The following is an 18,274-nucleotide window of genomic DNA, read 5'->3' on the forward strand; positions in this document are numbered from 1 at the left end:
GCAGGGAACCGGCATAATATGCCGGCCCTAGGACAGCACAGAAATGTGCCGTCTCATAGATGGCTATGCATTACGTGTGGAGTCCGCACAAAGAGCGGGAACGCGCTCGAAACGCATCCAGATGATTTGTCTCGTGTGCACTATAGTGTGGACTGTCGTTTTTATAAATTCAAAATAAAGATGGAAGTTTTAATCCAATGCTGGATCATCTTCATTTTTCTTCTCCTCGTCCCACATCCCTTTAATAGATTCCAACTCCAAATTCTCCTCAGGTTCCACTTCCTCATCCTCCTCATCCAACTTCTCTTCAAGAAGTACATCCATACTGCTGTCAGCCAGATGTGAACCTTCAGAAGTTGAACTGGATTGGCATAACCATGGAGGTGTCTTTATTACCTGGCTTCAATGCAGTGGAGCTTTTTACCTCAGGATGTCCCAAAAGACATGTTGGCCCTAGCCATAGCTTATAAACCAAGTACCTCTCATGGCATGCACTGTGCTGCATACCACAATAGGGTGAGAGGGTGAATACTGTTATCTGTATCACATAGATTCCCCAATAGAAAACTAATGGGAAAGAGGTGAGGACACAACAAGACAGAGACTGCGCTGCCTGTAGACAAGGCTTGGCTGCTAGACAGATGAGAGGGATTTGGAGGAACAACAACAGGGGTAAGGTTTTCTTCATATTGTGGGCATCTCGACTGTCCCACCTAGCCTTGTGATGCCACTATATGTACTTAGAGATGTAGTTACTATACTCGGACCCTGGCCAAGGCTTACTTTCTGTTTGCAGACGTGGCACTGGGCAACATTTTCTGCATCTGGTAAGGTAGAATTTTTTTTTCACATGGCAGAATACCAGATAGGTAAACCACCACCTGACCCACCCCTCCCCCCTAACATGCTTAATAGCTCATCCAACCATATCTTTACCAGATATTTTCCTAAATTTAAAAAGACTTTGAAGTAATGTGGTATAAAAGGCCTAGTCAGTTTTCATTCTCACCGCAAGAAATGGTGCTCAAAATGCTTTGTTTTTTGCTAAAACACAGAAAATACAGGTAAGATTCCGTAAAAGGTCTAGTCAAATTTCACTCTCACAGCTAGAAATGCTGTTTCTGTTAAACCCAGAAAATACAGGTAAATGCTGATCAGCCCACTGCACAATGGTTTGCTCAAATTATTTTGTGTTGTAGTGTGATATTTTTCTATGGGTTCCTTAGTTCAGCCACATTGCTGGGATTTGTAGTGCAGCAAAATCACTGGACATAGTAATGCAAGTCAGCCCAAGCCACTGCACAATGCTTAGTTCAAATTGCTTTGTCTTGTGTTGTGATAGCTTTCTATACGTTCCATAGTACAGTTTCACTGGTTGAATTTGTAGTGCAGCACAATCATTGGACACACTAATGCAGGTAGGCCCAGGCCGCTGCACAATGCTTTTTCTTAAAATGCTTTGTGTTGTAGTGTTATAATATCTATTACTGAGCTCTATAGTGCCGCAGTGAGTTCTGTGTGTGCTCATTAATCAGCTTGTGTGTCCATGATTCCATTGGCAAAGCAGTGCATAGGGTTTTATCACTCACAACACTATGCTGTCTCCTGATTGGCCTGGGAGCTGTATGAAAGCAATGATTGGCTAACCTGTGGTCATGTGATCTTACAAATAGCTGCAACATATTCTAGGCCACTCAGACATCATCTCAGTGTTCCTACTTCCTCACCCTGTGCATTCATGTGTCAGAACACCATGTGTTCCTCATCCACTTACCTATAATAGTGCTGTTGCCAGGCTCACGTAAAGTGAAACTGGCAAAGTTCTAATGTTTGTTGAACATAATTTTTTTGCAAAATTATGATCAACACTGGGTTCTATTGTTTTGGCTCACTCATCTCTGGTACTAACCACTGAGAACAGCACACTTTGTATAATTGCCTTATAAACCTAATAGTGGAGCCAAAATGTTGCATATGGGGTTGAATAAAGAATCCAACTTCACTGCATTTAATCTGTTGTTTTTTTTTAACCTTTTTTCTTGCTTGTGTTCTTAGTCGAAGTCCTATGGTGAACACCAGAATTCCACTGCTGGGTTGCATCTATCTATCTATCTACTATTTTTTCTTTATCTTTTTCTCTATCTTTCTCTTGCTATCAGCAAACTTTTGGAAAGTGAGGTGTCTGTCATAGCGCAGTACCCACAGAGCTAGGAAACATTTCTCTGATGCAATGCATCTTCTTCTGTTTGGGATTCATGGGAATTTATCTAACAAGTGCATTGGAAACGGACCATATTTTCTCACTTCTTTTGCCTTTTTACTACATGTACTACATAACAAGTTATTCACAATGTAGGAAGGAACTGGCACTCCTATTCTCTGATGACATCTCTATCAACCAAGTTCTCCTAGGTACTGGTATGTGCACTTTAAAAAAGCCCCAATAAACAGTCCAGCAATTATGAAGAGAGTGAGGTGAAGATGAAGGCTGCACTCACCCCAATTTTCATCTGTGCTTTATTAGCATACGGCATGGGGGACACGCAAAGCAGGTGCTTCCAAAGTGAAGAGCGACATGTTTCGCGCGTTCAGCACATCATCTGGCTCGTATACTAAACCCTGCTGCATCACAAGCTTAAATAGTACTCAAAATTGTGCTTACCTGTCCGGTTGCGGCTTCCGGTTCTGTCTTCCATTCGCCACTCCATGCTGCTCCACTGTCGGTGCTTGATGTCAGTAAACAGCGCCGAGCCTCTCACGTCACGTGATCTGGCTCACGTGAGCGCTCAGCCCACCCCATGGCCGAGGGAAACCCTCCTCCATAGGGCAATGCCGGCGTCACTGATGTGCTGAACACGTGATGTTCGGCGCTAGGCAACTGCCGGGACGCCAACCCTTCCGAAAGTCGCATACACTAAGGGAAAAACCGAATGAAAGACAAAAATTTATGTCAGGTGCCGCACACAGGAGAATGTAAGTGCAAAGGGCATTCATAAAATTACACACCACTACCTCATTAGAGGAGATATAAGGTCTGAGAATTTTGTACATTACAAGTATTTACATAGTGTGATTTAATGGTTGTTGACAGTATTTCTATGATATTTATTTCTGTGATATCTAGCTTGTGACCTAACTGGATATCTCTTAAGGAATGAAGTCTAACTGAATGCCACCCAGCCTTTTTTAAATTTATACAGTTTGGATCAGATACTACTATTTAGAAAGGACATACTGACCTACATTAAAGGAAAACTGTCATCAGTGTTGGCTCATAAATATGCATAAACTCCCTTTGCTCCTCGCACTGTTTTAGTTACTGCTGCTCATGTGTGGCGCAGCTTCACAGCAGTATTCACCTTGGTGTACCCAGGAAGCGGCACAAGCGCAGAAGTACATGAAACAGAGCAAGGAGGCAGAGGGAAGCTATGTATATTTATGAGCCGAGTGGAGTGCAGAACCAACACTGGTGAGGTCAACGTGCCTGAGGAAGCCTTCTGAACCCTACTTATGCTTGAAACTGCTAATTTACATAAACAGAAAAAGAAGAATAATGTTGCAACAGAGTGGCGGACCTGCTCATGGTAATCAATGTTACTCGCACTACAAGCCTGTACAACAGGTTAGTGTGGGTGACACTGATGGCAGATTTTCTTTAATATGTTTGAGGTACAATAAATAGATAAAGCCTGATCAATATCTAAAAGTGTACTTCCCTTTATAAAGTAAGGAGCTAATACATTTTTTTTCTTGACAATCAAAAAAATACATATATAAACTTACCCTATAATGATGAGGAGGATTAATGGTAGATTTATACAAGTGTGCATGGATCAGACCTCTCAGTTATGGTTAGCTTTTTTATGGAAATATGATTAGGTGCTTAAAGGAGTACTCTGGTGCAGAGTATTCCTGCTCTGTCCTGCCCGGGCTGCAAAAAAAATGAAACCATGGTTGTATGTAGGGATGCACATATTCCTGCCCAATGTGACACATTAAAGGAGTACTCTGGTGCAGAGTATTCCTGCTCCATCCTGCCCGGGCTGCAAAAAAAATGAAAATGAACCATCACTCACCTTCCTGGGTTCCCGCGGAGCGCCACTACACCTGATTGGTCCTCCGGTGCATCCTCTTCATACTTCTGTGTGTAACGAAGTGTCACATGGCCCTCAGCCTATCGGCGGCCGCCGCGATGTACTGCCTCGGTCCATAATAGGCTGAGCGCCATGTGACGCTTCGTTCACACCGAAGTATGAAGAAGATAGACCGGAAGGACCGATCAGCTGTAGTGGGGCTCCGCAGGAACCCAGGAAGGTGAGTGATGGTTCATTTTCATTTTTTTTGCAGCCCGGGCAGGATGGAGCAGGAATACTCTGCACCAGAGTACTCCTTTAATGTGTCACATTGGGCAGGAATATGTGCAGCCCTACGTACAACCATGGCCTATATCCCTGGCTACTTGACAATCATGTATCTTTACAGAGGAAGAGGTTCTACTTTTGCTTTCTAAAGTGAAGACAAATAAATCACAGGGGCCTGATTGGATACACCTAAAATTATTAAAAGAGCTTAGTGGTGAGCTAGCAAAACCGTTAACAGATTTATTTAATTAATCACTGGTAACAGGAGTCGTCCCAGAAGATTGAAAATTAGCAAATGTCGTGCCCATTCACAAGAAAGGTAGTAGGGAGAAATCAAGCAACTATAGGCCAGTATGTCTGACATCGATAGTGGGGAAATTAATGGAACCCCTACTAAAGGATAGGATTGTGGAACATCTAAAATCCCATGGATTGCAAGATGAAAAACAACATAGGTTTACTTCAGGGAGATCATGTCAAACAAATCTTATTGATTTTTTTTGACTGGGTTACTAAAATAATAGATGGCGGAGGGGCAGTAGACATTGCATATCTAGATTTTAGTAAGGCTTTTGACACTGTCCCACATAGAAGACTTATCAGTCATTGAGCTTGGACTCCCATATTATTGAGTGGATTAGGCAGTGGCTGAGTAACAGACAACAGAGGGTTGTAGCCAACAGAGAATATTCAGAGCAAGGTCTTGTCACCAGTGGGATACCTCAGGGATCTGTACTGGGACCAATATTGTTTAATATCTTCATTAGTGATATTACAGCAGGTCTCGATGGTAAGGTATGTCTTTTTGCTGATGACACAAAGATATGTAACAGGGTTGATGTTCCTAAAGGGATCCGCCAAATGGAAAAGGATTTAGGCAAACTAGAAGAATGGTCAGAACTCTGGCAACTGAGCTTGCTCTTCTGAGTGTTGCTGTGTAAGAGGGGGCGTGAAAGAGGAGTTACAAAAACTGTGATTATCTGTTGTGCGGAGTGAATCTGTGGAGTGGGTGCGACTGCCTATAGTCCACATTAATATTTTGGGTAAGTCTTTCTCTTTTGCACATAGTGGGATAACTGTTAGAGTTTAAACACCCTTTTTCATTTTTTTTTTCTCTGTTCCACCTCTAGGGGGAGGAGGAGTAGATAAATCTTAGCTTGGGACTCTTATTGAGAGCTTGCTCTTCTGAGTGTTGCTGTATAAGAGGGGGCGTGAAAGAGGAGTTACAAAAACAGGAGTTTGAAAGCAGGAGGTTGAGATCGCTGTGAGTGTTAATTTCTGAACCCACAAGGTCTACAAAAAATTTTAAGTGTAATTTTGATTGTCTGTTTTTTCCTATACATTTGTGAAATCCCCATAACTAGATGGCCTCCATGTTGGAAAATGCAGTCCAATGTACATCCTGTTCAATGTATGCAATCCTTGAACAACAGTTTGAGGGTGCATATTGTTGTGCGAGATGTGTGCTAGTTGTCCGTTTGGAAGCCCAGATCCTGCATCTAGAGGGGCGACTGGCAACAATGAGAAGCGTTAACAACATGGAGAGGAGTCTCGTGCTCACTGAGCAGGCACTCTCGGGAATAGAGGTGGGGGAGGACAGTGGGACGGAGTTGCAGGACAGTCAGGCAGTTAGCTGGGTTACAGTTAGAAAGAGGGGTAGGGGAAAAAGTGTCAGGGAGGCTAGTCCTGAACTGGCACACCCCAACAAGTTTGCCCGCTTGGCAGATGAGGGGGATGCCATTACAGAGCTAGCAGAACTGCAGCAGGATACCGCCTCTGACCGCCAGGGGGTTGTCTGCTCCAGTAAGGAGGGAGGGAGGAGTACAGGGCAGGCCAGACAGGTACTAGTGGTGGGGGACTCAATTATTAGGGGGACAGACAGGGCAATCTGTTACAAAGACCGGGATCGCCGAACAGTGTGTTGTCTGCCTGGCGCACGAGTTCGGTATATCGCGGATCGGGTTGACAGGTTGCTGGGCGGGGCTGGAGAGGACCCAGCAGTCATGGTACATATTGGCACCAATGACAAAGTAAGAGGTAGGTGGAGTGTCCTTAAAAATGATTTCAGGGACTTAGGCCACAAGCTTAAGGCAAGGACCTCCAAGGTAGTATTTTCTGAAATACTACCAGTACCACGAGCCACACCAGAGAGGCAGCGGGAGATCAGGGAGGTAAACAAGTGGCTCAGAAGCTGGTGTAGGAAGGAAGGGTTTGGGTTCATGGAGAACTGGGCTGACTTCGCTGTCGGTTACCGGCTCTACCGTAGGGATGGGATGCACCTCAATGGGGAGGGTGCAGCTTTGCTTGGGGAGAAGATGGCTAGAAGGGTGGAGGAGTGTTTAAACTAGGGACTTGGGGGGAGGGAACCTACAGCAAAGAGGGGGAAGATAGTGTAGATAGAGAGGTGGGAATTATAAATGTACCTGGGGGTGGAGCGGAGGGAGGGGTTAGAATAGTTAATAGGAATAGGCTTCATAGGAAAATAAAACTTACACCCTTGAATCCCATTAACCCCAATAACATAAAGGATGGAAATGTAAAGTGTATGTTCACAAATGCCAGAAGCCTAGCAAATAAAATGGGGGAGCTTGAGGCCTTGATACTGGAGGAACATATTGATATAGTTGGGGTCACTGAGACATGGCTGGACTCCTCGCATGACTGGGCTGTCAATCTGCAGGGGTTTACATTGTTTCGCAAGGATAGAATGAACAGAAAAGGTGGTGGAGTCTGTCTGTATGTAAGAAGTGGTATGAAAGTCAGTGTGAACGATGCCATAGTGTGTGATGATTCTGAGGATGTGGAATCATTGTGGGTAGAATTACAAAAGGAGGGAAATACTGAAAAAATAATATTTGGGGTAATCTACAGACCCCCTAATATCACTAAAGAGATAGAAGTTCGGCTTCATAAACAAATAGAGAGGGCTGCCCGGGCAGGTACAGTGGTAATAATGGGAGATTTTAACTATCCAGATATAGATTGGGGTCCGGGGTTGGCTAAAACTACAAAGGGGCGTCAATTCCTAAATTTATTGCAGGATAATTTCATGGGCCAGTTTGTGGAGGACCCAACAAGAAGTTGATCCCTTGTTGGATCTGATCATTTCCAACAACGCAGAGCTGGTTGGTAATGTAACTGTGCGGGAAAACCTTGGTAATAGCGACCACAATATAGTTACTTTTGACTTAAAATGTAGAAAACAAAGACAGGCGGGGAAGGCAAAAACATATAACTTTAAAAAGGCAAACTTCCCTGGGCTGAGGGCTGCACTACAGGACATAGACTGGGGGGAGGTGTTGTCAAATACTGATACAGAAGGTAAATGGGACATCTTTAAATCAACTCTAAATAACTATACAGCTAAATATATACCAAAGGGGAACAAATATAAACGATTAAAACTAAATCCTACATGGCTGACAAATTATGTTAAAAGAGCAATAAACAACAAAAAAATAGCCTTCAAAAAATACAAATCTGATGGGTCAGCCATAACATTTAAACAGTACAAAGAGCTTAATAAAATCTGTAAAAATGTAATAAAAACAGCAAAAATTCTAAATGAGAGACAGGTGGCCAAAGAAAGCAAAACTAATCCTAAATATTTTTTTTAGATATATAAATGCAAAAAAACCAAGGACAGAGCATGTAGGACCCCTTAATAATGATAATGGGGAGGTTGTCACAGGCGATCAAGAGAAAGCGGAGCTACTGAATGGGTTCTTTAGTTCTGTATATACTATGGAAGAAGGAGGAGCTGACATTGGCCAGGTCAGTGCTGGTAACACATCATGTAATGTACTGAACTGACTTAATGTAGAGATGGTACAAGGTAAGTTAAGTGATATAAATGTAAGCAAATCTCCAGGGCCAGATGGATTGCACCCAAGAGTTCTTAGAGAGGTAAGTTCAGTAATATCTGTACCCCTGTTCATGATATTTAGAGATTCTCTGGTGTGTGGTATTGTGCCAAGGGACTGGCGCAAGGCGAATGTGGTACCAATCTTAAAGAAGGGCTCTAGGTCTTCCCCAGGAAACTATAGACCGGTAAGTTTAACGTGCATTGTGGGTAAATTGTTTGAAGGACTTATGTTACGCCTAGCGCTCCGGGTCCCCGCTCCTCCCCGGAGCGCTCACGGCGTCTCTCTCCCTGCAGCGCCCCGGTCAGTCCCGCTGACCGGGAGCGCTGCACTGTCATGGCCGTCGGGGATGCGATTCGCACAGCGGGACGCGCCCGCTCGCGAATCGCATCCCAGGTCACTTACCCGTCCCGGTCCCCTGCTGTCATGTGCTGGCGCGCGCGGCTCCGCTCTCTAGGGCGCGCGCGCGCCAGCTCTCTGAGACTTAAAGGGCCAGTGCACCAATGATTGGTGCCTGGCCCAATTAGCTTAATTGGCTTCCACCTGCTCCCAGACTATATCTGCTCACTGCCCCTGCACTCCCTTGCCGGATCTTGTTGCCTTGTGCCAGTGAAAGCGTTTAGTGTTGTCCAAGCCTGTGTTACCTGAACTCCTGCTATCCACCTTGACTACGAACCTTGCCGCCTGCCCCGACCTTCTGATACGTCTTACCTTGCCTCTGCCTAGTCCTTCTGTCCCACGCCTTCTCAGCAGTCAGCGAGGTTGAGCCGTTGCTAGTGGATATGACCTGGTTGCTACTGCCGCAGCAAGACCATCCCGCTTTGCGGCGGGCTCTGGTGAACACCAGTAGCCTCTTAGAACCGGTCCACCAGAACGGTCCACGCCTATCCCTCGCTGACACAGAGGATCCACTACCAGTAAGCCGAATCGTGACAGTAGATCCGGCCATGGATCCCGCTGAGGTGCCGCTGCCAAGTCTCGCTGACCTTACCACGGTGGTCGCTCAGCAATCGCAGCAGATTGCCCAACAAGGACAGCAGCTGTCGCAGTTGACCGCCACGTTACAGCAACTTCTGCCTCTGCTACAGCAGCAACCATCTCCTCCGCCAGCTCCTGCACCTCCTCCGCAGCGAGTGGCCGCTCCTAGCCTCCGCTTGTCCCTGCCGGACAAATTTGATGGGGACTCTAGACTCTGCCGTCGATTTCTGTCTCAGTGTTCCCTGCATATGGAGATGTTGTCGGACTTGTTTCCTACAGAACGGTCTAAGGTGGCGTTCGTAGTGAGCCTTCTTTCAGGAAAGGCCTTGTCTTGGGCCACACCGCTCTGGGACCGCAATGATCCTGCCACAGCCACAGTCCAGTCCTTCTTCGCTGAGGTCCGTAGTGTCTTCGAGGAGCCAGCCCGAGCTTCTTCTGCCGAGACTGCCCTGCTGAACCTGGTCCAGGGTAATTCTTCAGTGGGCGAGTACGCCATCCAATTTCGTACTCTTGCTTCCAAATTATCATGGAATAACGAGGCTCTCTGCGCGACCTTTAAAAAAGGCCTATCCAGTCGCATCAAGGATGTGCTGGCCGCACGAGAGATTCCTGCCAACCTGCAAGAACTTATCCATTTGGCCACCCGCATTGACATGCGTTTTTCTGAGAGACATCAAGAGCTCCGCCAGGAAAAAGACTTAGATCTCTGGGCACCTCTCCCACAGTCTCCGTTGCAATCTACGCCTGGGCCTCCCGCCGAGGAGGCCATGCAAGTGGATCGGTCTCGCCTGACCCAGGAAGAGAGGAATCGCCGTAGGGAAGAAAATCTTTGTCTGTACTGTGCCAGTACCGAGCATTTCTTGGTGGATTGCCCTATTCGTCCTCCACGTCTGGGAAACGCACGCACGCACCCAGCTCACCTGGGTGTGGCGTCTCTTGGTTCTAAGTCTGCTTCTCCACGTCTCACGGTGCCCGTGCGGATTTCTCCTTCAGCCAACTCCTCCCTCTCAGCCGTGGCCTGCTTGGACTCTGGTGCCTCTGGGAATTTTATTTTGGAGTCTTTGGTGAATAAATTCTGCATCCCGGTGACCCGTCTCGTCAAGCCGCTTTACATTTCCGCGGTCAACGGAGTCAGATTGGATTGCACCGTGCGTTACCGCACAAAACCCCTCTTAATGTGCATTGGACCCCACCACGAAAGGATTGAATTATTCGTCCTTCCCAACTGTACCTCTGAGGTCCTCTGAGGTCTGCCATGGCTCCGGCTTCATTCTCCCACCCTTGACTGGACCACCGGGGAGATCAAGAACTGGGACTCTGCTTGCCACAAGAGATGCCTCTCCCCCCCTCCCAGTCCCGTCAGGCAAGCCTCAGTGCCTCCTCATGGCCCCCGTCCTTGTGTCACCCTGCCCCGTGCCAAGCTTCACCCTCTGCCCTCCCTCCCCATTCCCACTCCTGCTGTACTGCCTGCCTTTGAGGAAACCCTCCATTCACTCCCGGTGTCCTCGTCCCAGGTAAAGCAGTTGCCGGACAAAAAAAGGGGGAGACCTAAGGGGGGGGGGGGTACTGTTACGCCTAGCGCTCCGGGTCCCCGCTCCTCCCCGGAGCGCTCACGGCGTCTCTCTCCCTGCAGCGCCCCGGTCAGTCCCGCTGACCGGGAGCGCTGCACTGTCATGGCCGTCGGGGATGCGATTCGCACAGCGGGACGCGCCCGCTCGCGAATCGCATCCCAGGTCACTTACCCGTCCCGGTCCCCTGCTGTCATGTGCTGGCGCACGCGGCTCCGCTCTCTAGGGCGCGCGCGCCAGCTCTCTGAGACTTAAAGGGCCAGTGCACCAATGATTGGTGCCTGGCCCAATTAGCTTAATTGGCTTCCACCTGCTCCCAGACTATATCTGCTCACTGCCCCTGCACTCCCTTGCCGGATCTTGTTGCCTTGTGCCAGTGAAAGCGTTTAGTGTTGTCCAAGCCTGTGTTACCTGAACTCCTGCTATCCACCTTGACTACGAACCTTGCCGCCTGCCCCGACCTTCTGCTACGTCTGACCTTGCCTCTGCCTAGTCCTTCTGTCCCACGCCTTCTCAGCAGTCAGCGAGGTTGAGCCGTTGCTAGTGGATACGACCTGGTTGCTACTGCCGCAGCAAGACCATCCCGCTTTGCGGCGGGCTCTGGTGAACACCAGTAGCCTCTTAGAACCGGTCCACCAGCACGGTCCACGCCTATCCCTCGCTGACACAGAGGATCCACTACCAGTAAGCCGAATCGTGACAACTTATAAGGGATTACATACAGGAATACATAGGGGATAATAGTATTATAAGTGATAGCCAGCATGGGTTTACTAAGGATAGAAGTTGTCAAACCAATCTAATTTGCTTTTATGAAGAGGTGAGTAGAAGCCTTGACAGAGGAATGGCTGTGGATATAGTGTTTCTGGATTTTGCTAAAGCATTTGATACTGTCCCTCATAGACGTCTGACAGGTAAGTTAAGGTCTTTGGGTTTGGAAATTTTAGTTTGTAACTGGATTGAACACTGGCTCATGGTTCGTACCCAGAGAGTGGTGGTCAATGATTCGTACTCTGATTGGTCCCCGGTTATTAGTGGTGTACCCCAAGGTTCAGTACTGGGCCCGCTGTTGTTTAATTTATTTATCAATGATATAGAAGATGGTATTAACAGCTCTGTTTCTATCTTTGCAGATGACACCAAGCTTTGTAGCACGGTACAGTCTATAGAGGATGTGCATAAGTTATAGGATGACTTGGATAGACTAAGTGTCTGGGCATCCACTTGGCAAATGAGGTTCAATGTGGATAAATGTAAAGTTATGCATCTGGGTACTAATAACCTGCATGCATCGTATGTCTTAGGGGGGATTAAACTGGCACCTGGTAGAGAAGGATCTGGGTGTACTTGTAGATCACAGACTTCAGAATAGCATGCAATGTCAGGATGCTGCTTCCAAAGCCGGCAGGATATTGTCATGTATAAAAAGAGGCATGGACTCAAGGGACAGGGACATAATACTCCCCCTTTATAAAGCATTGGTACGGCCTCACCTGGAATATGCTGTTCAGTTTTGGGCACCTGTCCGTAAAGGGACACTGCGGAGTTGGAAAGGGTGCAGAGACGCGCGACTAAACTAATATGGGGCATGGATCATCTTAGCTATGAGGAGCGATTAAAGGAGTTACAATTGTTTAGTCTTGAGAAGAGACGTTTAAGGGGGGATATGATAAACGTATATAAGTATATTAATGGCCCATACAAAAAATATGTAGAAAAACTGTTCCAGGTTAAACCTCCCCAAAGGACGAGGGGGCACTCCCTCCGTCTGGAGAAGAAAAAGTTTAGTCTCAAGGGGCGACACGCCTTCTTTACCGCGAGGACTGGGAATTTATGGAACGGTCTACCTCAGGAACTGGTCACAGCAGGAACAATTAACAGCTTTAAAACAGGATTAGATACATTCCTGGAACAAAATAACATTAATGCTTATGAAGAAATATAAAATCCCATCCCTTCCCCAATATCGCGCCACACCCCTACCCCTTAATTCCCTGGTTGAACTTGATGGACATATGTCTTTTTTCGACCGTACTAACTATGTAACTATGTAACTATGTAATGTGGATAAGTGCAAAATAATGCACCTGGGGTGTAAAAACCCAGGGCAGGATATAGATAATTTGACACAGCCCTGACCTCAGTATCTGAGGAGAGGGATTTAGGAGTAATTATTTCGGAAGACTTAAAGGTAGGAAGACAATGTAATAGAGCAGCAGGAAATGCTAGCAGAATGCTTGGATGTATAGGGAGAGGTATAAGCAGTAGAAAGAGAGAAGTGCTCATGCCGCTGTACAGAACACAGGTGAGACCTCACTTGGAGAATTGTGCGGAGTACTGGAGGCCATATCTCCAGAAGGATATAGATACTCTAAAGAGAGTTCAGAGAAGAGCTACTAAACTAGTACATGGATTGTAGGATAAAACTTACCAGGAAAGGTTAAAGAATCTTAACATGCATAGCTTGGAAGAAAGAAGAGACAAAGGGGATATGATAGAGACTTTTAAATACATAAAGGGAATCAACACGGTAAAGGAGGAGAGCATATTTAAAAGAAGAAAAACTACCACAAGAGGACATAGTTTTAAATTAGAGGGGCAAAGGTTTAAAAGTAATATCAGGAAGTATTATTTTACTGAGAGAGTAGTGGATACATGGAATAGCCTTCCTGCAGAAGTGGTCGCTGCAAATACAGTGAAGGAGTTTAAACATGCATGGGATAAGCATAAGGCTATCCTTCATATAAGATAGGGCCCGGGACTATTCATAGTATTCAGATTATTGGGCAGATTAGATGGACCAAATGGTTCTTATCTGCCGACACATTCTATGTTTCAAAGATGACAGACCTCCAACTGGACAACGGTCCCTATACTGAAGTAGTGCACGGAGTAGTGATGTCAAAACAATAAAATACAAACACAGTACAAAGGTCAGGGATCAGGTCAGGACACAATGGGTTGACATCAAACTGAACAGCAAACAGGACAAACACAAGAAGAAGAAACTAAATGTATAAGCAGTGTTAACATGCCAGATCGATAACAGAGATAGTGGCCCAGTAAGCAAAAAGAGTAGTCAGAGAACAAGCCAATAATAAATGCAGGTAAACCAGAAGATGCAATTACAAAGCCAGTAACAAGGAAGGATCCAATATTCCAGGCAAGGAACACTGGAATGAATGGAGTATAAATAGCCAGTCTAGAGAGATGTGGGTGCCGGAACTGAACGGTATTGGACCAAGATCCATGCCCTCTGATAGGTCTGGAAGTGTCACTGCTGCAGGGGCATCATCAGCGTAACAAAGCGAATACACAGGAGAAAACAGCACTGCTAGATCCAGGAAAAGGCATGGGTGTGTCACCATGGACAATTACTCATTAGCATACTGATAAGGTGACAAACTAATGTGCCTTGCCACTCTGCACAGTTTGTAAATTTGTGCAGTGTATGTAAGGGTTTTCTCCAACTGCCATATATCTTTTCCCATACCAATAAACATGTTTAAAGGGGATTTCTAAGACGGACATATTCATGTCATTTACTTTAATGACCCGACCGGAGTCAAACGGTGACTCCGGTCGGCTCAGTTTTGACCCGTATGCGGTTTTGGACTGGACCTAAAGCCGTAGTAAACTACGGTTTTAGGTCCGGTCAGGAAACTGCATACGGGTCAAAACTGAGCCGACCAGAGTCACTGTTTGACTCCGGTCGGGTCATTAAAGTAAATGGAGTCACGGGCTGATCCGGCCGGGGTACGGGAGTGCCCGGTTTGCCCCTCCCCCCGCCGGATCCGGCACCCGTATGTACAAAACGTGGTGTGAATGCACCCTAACATTGTAATGTGTCCCGAAACATAAACCCAAGTGTACTAAAGCATTCTCTGATATGGCTTTCTGCTTTGGTCATATTAAAAGAGAACTTCTTACTTAGCAGTACAAAGAGGATCAGTGAGAGAGCTAACACTCACACACTGCAACGTCTGAAATGATTTGTGTTTTAGGACACAGAGGACACATCTCATTCACAAATGTCAAACAGTCAGCAACCCACGCACAATACTCCAGATGAATGAAGTACCTCTGACCCATTGCTTTGGAGCCACAACTCTGAGAAGACAATGATAAAGCTAAGTTCTGTGGGACCTTTTATTTCCTCCACACAGAACAGCTGATCTAAAAATGCCAGTGATGGAAAGGTCAGAATTTCCATATAGTCCAGTCATCAGAAGCAACTTATATTATGTTTTATCCTGTTCCAAGTTTTTCTTTTTAAATAAGTTATGAAAAAGAAATCATATTTAATAAAATACATGCCTCTGACATGGCCATTTAAAGGGGTTCTCCACCCCTAGACATCTAAGGGAATAAGGTAGCAATCTCAGCTGCGGCACCCCAAACATGCGGTGCACGGAGCAAGCTTTGCTCCATGCAGATGACTGGCGATGCGGGGCGGAGGCTCGTGATGTTAGGGTCATGCCCTGCACATGATGTCATGGCCACGCCCCCTCAACGCAAGTCTATGCGTGGCCATGACCATAATGTCACGAGCCTCCGGCGCTGCACCCGATGCTCTAAATGAACCCCGGGGAGGGAGATCATGGGGGTCCCTAGCGGTGGGACCCCTGCGATCAGACACCTTATCCCCTATCCTTTGGATAGGGCATAAGATGTCTAGGGGCAGAGTACCCCTTTAATGACATTGTGGAATATACAGTAGATCTACCTCTAAGTTTTCTCATTGATAATGTGGCAGATTATCTGGATTTACTTCTCCATGCCTTATCTTGTTGATGGTGTAGTTTGGTGATGTGTAATTATAACTTACATAAAAAGAAGGTTTCTATAACCATAATTGAAGGTCTTACAATATTATAGAACATGTTTACTACTTATGGGGAGCAGTCTGTGGGAGAAAGGGGGCAAAGTAAGATGTATATGATAGAGTGGGATAACTGGAGCAATCAATGTAAGGGGTGGACATGAAGGGCAGTTGGAATAACAGAGGGGTACGGAGAGCAGCATATGTCAGAGGAGGACCATGGAGAATAGTGTGTGAGAAAAAAGGCACATGAGAGGATGTCTGTGAGTGAGAGAAGGACTATGAGAGCAGTGTGAGAGATAGGGCCAGTAGAGTAGTTTATGTAACAAAGGGGGGCATGGGGAGCAGTCTGCGTGAGAGATAGGAGCTCCCAGTTCGAGACTAATAGGGTTTATCTGAGGTTAGGGTAGGCCTATGGTTGTAATGTGTAGGCTGCCACTGAAAGGTGCTGTCAGTCTTATAGCTGGCTCTGGCAAGTCTGCTGTTCTGTGAGAATAATTGTATCAATCTGGGTATCAAGTGAACTAAAGCAGTTGTTCCGATGAAAACACATATCACCTATTCACAGGTAAGAAGACAAGGAAATGGCAGCACATCCCTGAAATAACAAAGCATACTTCAATGTTCAAGGCTTGAGAAAAGACTTACCGTATATACTCGAGTATAAGCCGACCCGAGTATAAGCCGAGACCCCCTAATTTTAACCCAAAATCCCAGGAAAAGTTATTGACTCGAGTATAAGCCTAGGGTGGGAAATACCTCATCCCCCCCTGTCATCATCCAGACCCGTCATTAACATCCTCATCATCATCCCCTTGTCATCATCCCACACATCCCCCCTTCATCATCCCCTTATCATCCCACACATCCCCCCTTCATCATCCCCTTATCATCCCACACATCCCCCCTTCATCATCCCCTTGTCATCATCCCACACATCCCCCCTTCATCATCCCCTTATCATCCCACACATCCCCCCTTCATCATCCCCTTATCATCCCACACATCCCCCCTTCATCATCCCCTTATCATCCCACACATCCCCCCTTCATCATCCCCTTATCATCCCACCCCCCCCCCCCCTTCATCATCCCCACACCCCCCCTTCATCATCCTCTTCTCATCATTCGCCCTCAGTGGTCTTCAACCTGCGGACCTCCAGAGGTTTCAAAACTACAACTCCCAGCAAGCCCGGGCAGCCATCGGCTGTCCGGGCTTGCTGGGAGTTGTAGTTTTGAAACCTCCGGAGGTCCGCAGGTTGAAGACCACTGCGGCCTTCAACATCATCCAGCCCCCCTCTCACCCCCTTTAGTTCTGAGTACTCACCTCCGCTCGGCGCTGGTCCGGTCCTGCAGGGCTGTCCGGTGAGGAGGTGGTCCGGTGAGGAGGTGGTCCGGTGGGGAGGTAGTCCGGGCTGCTATCTTCACCGGGGGCGCCTCTTCTCCGCGCTTCCGGCCCGGAATAGAGCCGTTGCCTTGGCAATGACGCAGAATTACGTTGGCAATGAACGCACCTCTGCGTCGTTGTCACGGCAACGTGACTATTCTGAGGCCGGGCCCGAAGCGCTTAGAAGAGGCCTCCCCGGTGAAGATAGCAGCCCGGAACCAGTATCCCACCGGACCACCTCCTCACCGGACAGTCCTGCAGGACCGGACCAGCGCCGAGCGGAGGTGAGTACTCAGAACTAAAGGGGGTGAGAGGGGGCTGGATGATGTTGAAGGCCGCAGTGGTCTTCAACCTGCGGACCTCCGGAGGTTTCAAAACTACAACTCCCAGCAAGCCCGGACAGCCGATGGCTGCCCGGGCTTGCTGTGAGTTGTAGTTTTGAAACCTCTGGAGGTCCGCAGGTTGAAGACCACTGCGGGTGGGGGGAGTTCACTCGAGTATAAGCCGAGGGGGGTGTTTTCAGCACGAAAAATCGTGCTGAAAAACTCGGCCTATACTCGAGTATATACGGTAACTTCATTTTGCAACAAAATGTTGCTGTGATTTTTGGTAAATAAAGCTTAAAATATTTTTACTAGCAAACACAAAACTGCAATACTGAGGTTGTCTTTACGTGTTATAGCCACACAATAAGTGTCTGATTGCTGGAGGTCCCCACTGATCATAAGAATGGGGGTCAAATATCCTCTGTCTGCATGGAGTGGCAGTCTTACATGCATACTGCGGCTCCATTCATTGTCTGTGGGACTGTATAGCTAAGCACTGTATTTGGATTTTTATGTCAGTTCCACACAGACATTATGGTTATTTTAATGCAGGACATGGGGCACATCATTACGATCAGTGGGATTCCCAGCAGCTAAATCTGATAGATGTGATGTTTATAACTTATACTGTAAATCTATGGTCTAGAACAGGGGTACTCATCTATTTTTAGTGAGAGTTTGCTCATCCAGGTCTGCCATCTGGTAAAGGTCTGAGCTGAACTCTAAGGTCTGGTTCACAAATAGCTGCCTCAGTGCCATGAAGAAGAGAGCAAATGAGCAACTAAAGAGTGGAGGATGTATGACCTGAATACTGCCACACACTGCACCCCTGAATATAATACTGCCGCACACTGTACCCCTGAATATAATACTACCACACACTGTACCCCTGAATATAATACTGCCGCACACTGTACCCCTGGTATATTACTGCCACACACTGTACCCCTGAATATAATACTGCCGCACA

At 46.8% G+C, this 18,274-nt stretch overlaps 1 protein-coding gene across 3 annotated transcripts in view; it reads right to left on the reverse strand.

Annotated features, from left to right (window-relative positions):
* The window catches only part of RFLNA (refilin A), a 104,976-nt gene that overhangs the window by 73,017 nt on the left and 13,685 nt on the right, over window positions 1-18,274 (reverse strand). For 2 of the 3 annotated variants that reach the window (XM_056534174.1, XM_056534183.1), the window contains 2 exons: window positions 3,784-3,931; window positions 2,663-2,914 (listed from right to left, as the gene is read on the reverse strand). The gene's annotated coding sequence lies outside the window, so the exon portion shown is untranslated. The remainder of the gene's footprint in view (window positions 1-2,662; window positions 2,915-3,783; window positions 3,932-18,274) is intronic. The other variant, XM_056534193.1, reaches the window with a different exon arrangement.

This window comes from Hyla sarda, chromosome 1, assembly GCF_029499605.1.
Source record: "Hyla sarda isolate aHylSar1 chromosome 1, aHylSar1.hap1, whole genome shotgun sequence".
Taxonomy (NCBI): domain Eukaryota; kingdom Metazoa; phylum Chordata; class Amphibia; order Anura; family Hylidae; genus Hyla; species Hyla sarda.